Genomic DNA, 9,513 nt, shown 5'->3' on the forward strand with positions numbered 1-9,513 from the left:
TCGTTATTCTTTCTTTTCTTATACAGGCCACTTTTGTTTTTTTTATATTGATCTTCAATGCATACGTCTTACATATGTAATCAGTTTTGTTTAGTTTTATAGTCCTTTATTGCTGGATGTTATTTTATCGATGTAATCCATCATCATCATCCAGCTTTATCCCGACATGATGTTTGTTAGTGCTTCTCAGTCTCTCTCTCTCTCTCTGCCTGTCTGTCTGTCTGTCTGTCTGTGTGTGTGTCGTTTGATGTCGTGTCACTATATACCATGATTCCGATTAATCAGGCCAATGAAACACTATTAATGAGACTGAATAGTGACCCCACCATAGAGACAAGAACTAAGCTGACCACTGAAGACATAATGCACATAAAATCACTTTGCCAAACAACTCACTTTCATTTCAATGAAAGTACTGTATTTTCAATGAAAATACTACATTCAAAAAGAAGGCATGCCAATGGGATCGCCGTTATCAGGACTCCTAGCGGACCTATGCCGCGATTTGAAAATGCGGCTCAATCCCAGTTCACACCCAAAATTTGGATACGCTATGTAGACGACACATTCGTCACAATAAAAAATGGCCAGCTGAGTTCTACAACCATATCAACACAACATTCCTTGCAATCCAATTCACCATGGAAAAAGAAATGAACCAACACATCAGCTTCCTGGACATCTCCATTGAAAGAAATAATGACGCCACCCTGACCACTAGTGTTTACCGTAAGGAATGCTATGCAGACAAGATACTACGCTTCACCAGCAGCCGCCTATTATCTCATAAACGGAGCTGTGTTAAACCTTTATTCAGAAGAGTTCACACCCATTGTAATACGAAGGAACAAAAACGAACGAAAGGCGCTATCTTTTCATCTTTTCACTTCAAACGAATACTCAAAGACATTCATTAAACAATGCCTACACAGAAGACACCAAAAAACTCAGCAAACAATTGACTCGAACCAGACCTCCATCCCACCTGGCACACACTCCCTTATCACCACAAGGTGTCTGAAGGTGCTGCACGCATCTTGGCCAAATCAAGCATCAGAATAGCACACAAGCCTGCAAACAATCTGCACACTTTCCTTTTCAATGCTAAAAACAAGAAATCGACAGCAAAAACACGAAACGCAGTTTACAGTATTTCATGCATTTCTTGCCCGGCGGTATACGAGCACATACGACAAACATCAAAAAGAATTGCAACACGTATACGTGAACATCGCAACGCCGTTAGAAGGGAGGACTCACGATCACTGATCTATTCGCATACAAAATCAACAGGACATACATTTAACTGGGACAATGTACAAGTAAGATTTAAGGCCAGTAGTAAAACTGCCAGAAAACTGGCTTAATCTTGGCTATCCAATGAGAACGCCATCAACAGACATTTGGACATAAACCAAAGTTCATAATAAATAAAACGTTACGACCAATAACTCCCCCCACCGACCCAGCTCCCCCCATCAACCCCCCTTGCCCCCAACTAATTTTGCTATACAGTATATTGTCTTTGATTCTTGTATGTCTAAGCATTATACCCCGATGAAGGCTCCTGGTAGGGGCTGAAAGCTCAGGAATAAAAACAACTTTATGATACATTGATTCATTTATGATACATGTGATTCATTTTTTCTGTGTATGTGGGAGCTGCTAATATGCAAACCGTATCACAGACCTTCGATTCCATATATATGTATATATATATATACTGTATATACATACAGTATATATATGTATATATGTATATGCGTGTGTATGTGTATATATGTATATGTGTATATATATATATATATATATATATATATATATATATATATATATATATATATATATACTAGCAAAATACCCGTAGTAGAGAAGTAGTGTGTTAAAGAAGTAATGAAAAAGAAAAGGAAACATTTTAATAATAACGTAACATGATTGACAATGTAATTGTCATGAGTGTTGCTGTCATATATCTATACTAATAAAAGGCAAAGCCCTCACTCACTCACTCACTCACTCACTCACTCACTCACTCACTCACTGACTCATCACTAATTCTCCAACTTCCCGTGTGGGTGGAAGGCTGAAATTTGGCAGGTTCATTCCTTACAGCTTCCTTACAAAAGTTGGGCAGGTTTTATATCGAAATTCTACGCGTAATGGTCATAACTGGAAGCAGTTTTTCTCCATTTACTGTAATGGAGATGAGCTTCAACGCCGTGGGGCGGAGTTTCGTGTGACATCATCACGCCTCCCACGTAATCACGCAGTACATAGAAAACCAGGAAGACCTCAAAAAAGCGCTGAAGAAAACATGCATTATATAATTGAGAAGGCAGCGAAACAATAAGAAGCGAGCGAGTGACATATACAACCATATTCATGAGTTCTGCTACTTGAAACAAAGCACGATGTAAACCTACACTTTAAATTAAGTTCATAGACAGGCTGCGCTGGCGTTTGTAATTTAGTGCCTGCCCATATAAGGCCGTCCGTCAGCGGCAATCCAATAGCAAACTCCACTAAATATTCACGGGTGAAGGACTGTGTTTATGGAGAGGAAGATGAGATGGTCAGGGTGGTGTTTGACACAAACTCAGCGAAACTGCGAGAGAAAGTTTTAAGTGCCAGGACTAAGGTAACATTAAATACAGCCATGGACATAGCACGAGATGGCACCAGCACAGCTGGGAACCTTCGATGCATGTACACCGAGGGCTCACGTGAACTGGCGCAGTGCACAGATAAAAGCAACAGTTCCAAAGAGCTGAACAAAACCGAATTACACAATTGAAAAGGCAGCAAAAATATGAAGCGTCTGATAAGCATATTCATAAATCCAGCTACTGCGGAAACAAAGCACATGGTGGAAAAGTCAATGTCCCGCTAAAGGAAGACAGTGTAAAAAACCCGTGCATGCAGTGTGTCAGGTCTCAGATAAAGAAGAAGACGAGCTGTTTATTGATGCAGTAAGAAACGAATCGATGAATGAAACCTGTCATCTTTACAACGATTGACAAACACGGAATGTAACTTGAACACAACACATCCTACAAATACGAACCTGATTGAAAGAAATAATGATAATCAAATCCTTGATGACAGCAACACTCAGTAACACTCACAAAACAAATACTGTATATTGACAGTCATGTTACGTTATTTTTAAAATGTTCCCTTTTCTTTTCTAGCTTTTTAACACACTACTTCTGCGATACGCGTGTATATATATATGTATATATATAACCCGATCTACATACTCGAATAATGGATACTTTATTCGCCATCAATGATTGTTTTGGTAAAGCCATACTCAGTGTATTCATTAGATGAGCGGTAAAAAGTAAGAGCGAGGGAGGATGACTCATTGAGGCATGCAGGCTGTAGTCTTGCGTCAACTCTATCTGAATTGCGCGATCACATTTGAAAAATATATCTTTTCAAGTTCTATTTAGTCCATATGTGTCAAACTCAAGGGCATGGGCCACATCCGCCCGGCGTGTAATTATATCCGCCCGAGATCATTTTATATACTGTATTATTGTTATTAAAGCCCGGGTATATGAAGCGCTGGTAACACAATAAACTACAGATCCCATAATGCAGCGCTTCAGCTGCCTTGCCGAACAGTTACCGCGTTAATCAAGTCTACCTTATAATGCTGCAAGTTATTGCGAAGCTAGAGTTATTGCGCACTGAGTTTGCACGGCGCTTTGGTGACTTTGAAGAACAAAAAAAGTCCGTCTACATGCGGCTCGAACCTTGTGCATGTTTGGTAGCACATATCTGTGTGAGAAGCTCTTCTCAGTGATAAAGACTAACAAAACAGCACACAGGAGTCGCCTCACTGATGAGCACCTGCAATCCATCCTGAGAATCTCCACAACACAGAACCTCACACCAAACAGAAACGAACCTGTGGCCAAAAAAAGATGCCAGGCGTCCAGCTCTAAAATGACATATGAGCAAAGACAACTGAATGATTTGATTTGTTATTGCTGAAAGGAACACATTTTATTTATATTTCTAGGTTTTGTTATGCAGCATGTTCATATTTGAATTTGTATAATTTTGACAGGATATATTTTTATGGAGAGCAAAATCTTTTGGGATATTTAAAATCTAAGTTTATTTTTATATAAAATTACATAAGAGTAAAGAAATTTGAATGTTTGTTCTTTTAACGTTTACTTTATTTCTAACTTGTATAATTTAGACAGGGTATATTTTTATGGAGAGCAAAATATTATAAGTTGTTTAAGGTTTGAGTTGATTTATTCAGGAATAATATTCCTGTCTGTTTTTACCATTCCTACCAAAGATTTTTCTGTCGACTAAATAAAAATTCCTTCTATTTAAAATTTAAATAGAACTTGAACAAATACGATAGTTCATAATATCCACACAGACTTGCACGTAAGAGCGGGAGTTATCTGTTTTAACAAGCAGCGTATTGCACTGATACGAAATAGCTGTGTGTGTATATATGTAGATATGTATGTATATGTATATATATGTTTATATATGTGTGTGTGTATGTATGTATATATATATGTATGTATATATGTGTATATATATGTGTATATGTATAGATATGTATATATATATGTTTATGTGTGTGTGTGTAAATATATATATATATATATATGACAACAACACTCATCACTCACAACAGTGACAAAACAATTACATTGACAATCATGTTACGTTATTTTCAAAATGTTTCCTTTTCTTTTTCATTGCTTCTTTAACACACTACTTCTCCGCTGCGAAGCGCGGGTATTTTGCTAGTATATATATATACGTACTGCCGTAAAATTTTTATTAAGAAGAAAATTAAACCTTTTTACACTGAGAGAAAATATACCAATAATTATTTGTTAAGGATCTCTTTGTATGCTACATTGTCAGTTCGGCCCTCCGGTTGTAATATGACCAAGCTGTGTGCTGAGCTTACTCTTGAGCATGCAACGTACAGATGGCCATGTGAAAAGTAATCTTGTCTGAAATCTCACAGCTTGGATTGCTGCTGTCATAATCGGTTTGAGTTTCATGGTTTGTTTCAAATACAACAGTAGTTGCAGGACTTGTGTTGAAGTGACATTCGGCATCTGTCAACCGTTGTAAGCATACAACCGGTTTCATCGATAACTTCAAATCCAGCTTTTGAGAGTTTAAACATTCATAAACATCAAAGTGTCCACTACTGAAATCGTCACCTGTCAGTCTAAGATGTTTAAGAGGCATTGGCGGTTGTTGAAAGGTGTAAAATATTTGGCCATTTCAGTACACTTGAAAGCGACAACTGAACATTCAGCGGCAGCCATCAACTCACATGCAGAACCATAGGTGAAGGGCTTAAGCATTTCACTCTTCTAGTGCTCCTGTGTAGTATAATTATCTCCTGTACCGTCATCAGTCCACACCTTGAACCTATCCCAGTCATTCAATACATAAGACACAATGTTCCTCCGGATATCAAGAGTGAGCCTGATATGGCCGTGCAATATGTAATAAAGAGAATGGAAAAGGTAGGTGCCATCTCCGGGCATGGAAACCACTCGGTAAGTGACAGTTCTTTGATCGATGGTGATCACCTCGATAGACATGTTAATGGGGGTACGGTTGGAATGATAAAGGAAATGGGTACCTGAACAATGTAAAGTAAGTCTAAAATACCTATATAATAACTATAATCGTAATAAATGAACAATAAAACAGCGGAGAAGCCGTGGATTAAATAAAAAGGCTGTAGTTATCAGCAGGGAGATGTGAATCCCGTGGCGAAGCAAGGAAGGGATTGTAGAGACCGGAGCGACAGACAGCCATATATAGGCAGGCAGCCAACAACGTGGGAGGCGTTGGGATGGGGGACCCAACGCCGCCTCACACGGTGACCGAGCTGCAGGCTATGGACGATATATATGTATGTAAGTAGGATTCAGTTAGCGTTGGGAACCCGCGTACCAAATTTCTTGAAGATGGGCCCATAAGTAACAAAGACCATTGAAAAGTTCAATATGGCGGCCGACAGTGGCATCATACCACCAAAATAAGTACCAAATTTCAGCCTTCCACCTACACGGGAAGTTGGCGAATTAGTGACGTTGGAAAGTTCAATATGGCGGCTGACAGTGGCATCATACCACCAAAATAAGTACGTACATTGGTTTCGGTTAGCGCAGGGAAGCCGCCTACCAAATTTGGTGAAGATGGGGCCATGAATAAGAAAGTTCAACATGGCGGACGTTGTTGACCGTTATGCATAGAATATCGAAATGAAACCTGCTTAACTTTTGTAAGCAAGCTGTAAGGAATGAGCCTTGCAAATTTCAGCCTTCTACCTACATGGGAAGTTGGAGAATTAGTGACATTGGAAACTTTAATATGGCGGCCGACAGTGGCATCATACCACTGAAATAAGTACATACATCGGTTTTGGTTAGCGCAGGGAAACCACCTACCAAATTTTGTGTAGATGGGGCCATAAATAAGACAGTTCAACATGGCGAACGTTGTCAACCGTTATGACCGTTGCGCGTAGAATTTTGAAATTAAACCTGCTTAACTTTTGTAAGCAACCTGTAAGGAATGAGCCTGCTAAATTTCAGCCTTCTACCTACATGAGAAGTTGGAGAATTAGTGACGCTGGAAAGTTCAATATGGCGGCTGATAGTGGCGTAATACCACCGAAATAAGTACGTACATTGGTTTCGGTTAGCGCAGGGAAGCCGCCTACCAAATTTCGTGAAGATGGGGCAATGAATAAGAAAGTTCAGCATGGCGGACGTTGTTGACCGTTATGACCGTTACGCGTAGAATTTTAAAATGAAACCTGCTTAACCTTTGTAAGTAAGCTGTAAGGAAGCCGCCTACCAAATTTCGTGAAGATAGGGCAGGGGGCTCAAACTCAATTTACCTGGGGGCCGCAGGAGGCAAAGTCAGGATGAGGCTGGGCCGCATAAGGGATTTCACAAAAAAAAGTCCTCAAATGTCATTATTAACAGTTTTAATTATTTCTTCTGAACATGAAGTGTCCTGAACATGAATAGAACATTGAGTGAAGATCATGAACAGTTCTTCTGAACATGGCATCTTTTGCCTACTCCTTGCTGCCAGAGACTTGACAGCGCTTCTTCTCACAAATCTGAACCACATTTGGCTTTAGAGAGGAAGCAGTTGAGACCCTCAGTATGGCTTGAAGATGATCATCATTAAGTCTAGACCTGTACTTTGACTTATTGAAGTTCAAGGTGGAGAATAACTTTTCACACAAATACGTGCTCCCAAAAAGGCACGTGGTGTGCTTGAACATTCTGGAAAGCTCAGGGAAGCTGGGGGGCAATTCTCTCAAAAATTGCACATGCATGTCTGCTTTTCCACTTATCTCCCAGAACTTGGCTTTGATATCAGAGTTGCATTGCAGGTCAATGAGCTCCATTTGAAGCACAGGAGGGGCATCTTGCACATCAAAGGAAAAGGAGTCCACAAAAATTTGGAAAGTGGCTCTGTGCGTTTTGAAGTCTGCAAATCTGTGATCAAATTCCTTCTCTAGCTTAAAAATAGCATCAACATATTTCTCACCACTGAATGGTATGCCTGCATCCACAAGTTCCTTGCATGCTGGGAAATGGCAAAGGTTTGTCTGAGAGAGCTGGGATTTCCATAACACAAGTTTTGTGGAGAATGCTCTCACGTTGTCATAGGCAGCGCTGACGAGCTGCCCCTGGCCTTGTAACATCTTGTTTAGTACATTCAGCTTTTGTGTGATGTCAACAAGAAAAGCTAAGTCCATGAGGCATTTGTGATCACTCAACTCAGAAACAGCCTTCCCATCCTTCTCCATGAAGGCTTTCACTTTTTCTCTCAACTCAAAAAATCTTTTCAGGTCATTTCCCCTGTTGAGCCAATGTACTTCGGTGAAATAGAGCACATCTCCATATTCCGACCCAATTTCCTCTAAAAAAGCACGGAACCTCCTGTGCGTTAAGCCCCTAGATCTGATTTGGTTGACGCATTTCACAACAACAGACATCACATTGTCACACGGCAGGCATTTGCTGCAAAAGGCCTGCTGATGGATAATGCAGTGAAGAGCAATGGCCTCCTCTACACCCTCCTCTTCAAGTTTTTTTTGAACAAGTGCCACCAGTCCATTTTTCCTCCCTGTCATCGATGGCGCTCCGTCGGTTATTATTCCAACAAACCTCTTCCATGGCAAACCTGCATTCTCAATGGCATCACACAGATGATGAAATATCCCATTAGCGGTGGTCTGGCCATGCATTGGAATTATTGTGAGCAGCTCCTCCGTCAATTCAAAATTGCAGTCAACACCATGGACATAAATTGTGAGCTGAGCAGTGTCTGTTATGTCTGTGCTCTCGTCAAGAGCAACTGAGTATGCATCAAAACATTTGGCTTTCTCACACAGTTGATGATAAATGTCACTTGACATGTCAGAAATGCGCTCTGCCACAGTGTTGGCAGAAAGGCTGATTTTGCTAAACTGACCTTTCTTTTCCGGACAGATAATACTTGCAGCCTGTAACATGCATTTTTTAACAAACTCTCCTTCTGTGAATGGTTTCCCTGCCTTAGCAATCATCTCACTAACCATGTAACTAGCTTGGACTGATGCAACATTCTCTTTGGTTGCTTTCTTGAAGAAATCTTGTTGCCTCATTAGACATGCTTTAAGACTGGCAACCCGCTTGGCTCTCTCATCCCCTTAATATTTTGCACATTCCTCAGCATGTTTAGCGGAATAATGGCATTTCAAGTTGTATTCCTTGTGCACTGCAACTTTCTCTGTGCAAATAAGACATGTGGGATGCCCTGTGCTCAACAAAGAAATACTGCGTCTCCCACTTTTCCTGAAATTGTCTGTGCTCGTCATCAATCTTTCTCTTCACTGCAGGCTTTGATGAAGTCATGATGAAGGTATGACAAAATCTAATTCTGTACTAAACTTCTCTCCCTTGTGTCTGTTCTAATTCTAATTGGCTTAGCAGCTAATTGTGCACACAGAACGTCTTCCCATAATAACTGTTATGATGGCATAACGTCATTTCCGCAATCAGCAGCTCCCGCCCGCCGTCCCTTGCATTATCCCTTGAATCGCAATAAAAATCGCGATCCATTCATTGCTTTTGCGAAGGCCGGCGTTGGTGCGGGCCACAAAATATTGTACCAAGGGCAAATGGCCCGTGGGCCGCGAGTTTGAGACCCCTGAGATAGGGCCATGAATAAGAAAGTTCAATATGGCGGACGTTGTTGACCGTTATGACTGTTACACGTAGAATTTCGAAATGAAACCTGCTTAACTTTTTTAAGTAAGCTGTAAGGAATGGGCCTGCCAAATTTCAGCTTTCTACCTACACGGGAAGTTGGAGAATTAGTGATGTTTGGAAAATTCAATATGGCGGCCAACAATGGCGTCATACCACCGAAATAAGTACGTACATCGGTTTTGGTTAGCATAGGGAAGCCACCTACCAAATTTCGTGAAGA

Source organism: Polypterus senegalus, chromosome 9 (genome assembly GCF_016835505.1).
Source record: "Polypterus senegalus isolate Bchr_013 chromosome 9, ASM1683550v1, whole genome shotgun sequence".
Taxonomy (NCBI): Eukaryota; Metazoa; Chordata; class Cladistia; order Polypteriformes; family Polypteridae; genus Polypterus; species Polypterus senegalus.